The 1,237-nt window shown below is 37.7% G+C and overlaps 1 non-coding gene across 1 annotated transcript; it reads right to left on the reverse strand.

Moving 5' to 3' along the window:
* Positions 1 to 689: 689 nt before the first annotated feature.
* On the reverse strand, positions 690 to 797 carry LOC115065320. Its single transcript, XR_003845097.1, has one exon. It is a non-coding gene; the product is annotated as a U6 spliceosomal RNA (small nuclear RNA).
* Between the last annotated feature and the right edge of the window lie 440 nt (positions 798 to 1,237).

The raw sequence follows: 1,237 nt of genomic DNA on the forward strand, positions 1-1,237 counted from the left end.
TTGATCTTACAGCACAGGCCATTGCTGTTCTGTTAAGGAATTTTTCCCCTGTGCCCATTTCTTTGAGGCTTTTCCCCACTTTCTCCTCTATCAATTTCAGTGTCTCTGTTTTCATGTGGAGGTCTTTGATCCACTTAGACTTGAGCTTTGTACAAGGAGATAAGAATGGATCAATTCATATTCTTCTACATGATAACTGCCAGTTGTAGCCCCACCATTTGTTGAAAATGCTGTTCCTCCCCCTCCCCCCCGCCCACTGGATGGTCTTAGCTCCTTTGTCCAAGATCAAGTAATCATAGGTGTATGGGTTCATTTCTTGGTCCTCAATTCTATTCCATTGATCTACCTGTCTGTCACTGTACCAGTACCATGCAGATTTTTATCACAATTGCTCTGTAGTACAGGTTTAGGTCAGGCATGCTGATTCCCCCAGAGTTTCTTTTATTGTTGAGAATAAAACCTATCCTAGGTTTTTTTATTATTCCAGATAAATTTCCAAATTGCACTTTCTAATTCAGTGAAGAATTGTGTTGGAATTTTGATGGGGATTGCATTGAATCTGTAGATTGCTTTCGGCAGGATAGCCATTTTTACTATATTAATACTGCCAATCCATGAGCNTGGGAGATCTTTCCATCTTTTGAGATCTTCTTCAATTTCTTTCTTCAGAGACTTGAAGTTCTTGTAAAAAAAATATGGAATGCTTCATGAATTTGCATGCCATCCTTGTGCAGGGACCATGCTAATCTTCTCTGTATCATTCAAATTTTTATTATATGTGCTCCCAAATCGAGCACTCTGTATCAGTTTCTTATAGTTTGTTTTTGAGAATAGTTTAAGTTATTTGAAAACCAGAAGGCATATTAAAACTACTTGTTGACTTATCATTGTGAAAGTGAACACAATATTTATTCCTTATTCAGTGACAGGTGGCCAAGTTTACCTCTAACAACAAAATTAAGAATGGGGAATTCTCTCCACTTATTTCACAATCTTTACCTGTTAAAGTTCACGTTGGTATTTTAAACATAGCACACAGAAGCATAGGGAGTTCCTATATATCCTTCATTCTGGTTCCTCTAGCATTAATGTTTCAAAGGATGACATCGAGTTAGGAACTGTTGTCATGAAGCTGAGCTAGAAGCATCCTTACTGTTGGCTAGCCATTCTCCATAAGCCTTTGGCAAAATGCATAGTTTGTTAGTGCATATTTGAGAATGTTAGGTAGCATTACTAG

This window comes from Mus pahari, chromosome 13, assembly GCF_900095145.1.
Source record: "Mus pahari chromosome 13, PAHARI_EIJ_v1.1, whole genome shotgun sequence".
Lineage (NCBI taxonomy): Eukaryota > Metazoa > Chordata > Mammalia > Rodentia > Muridae > Mus > Mus pahari.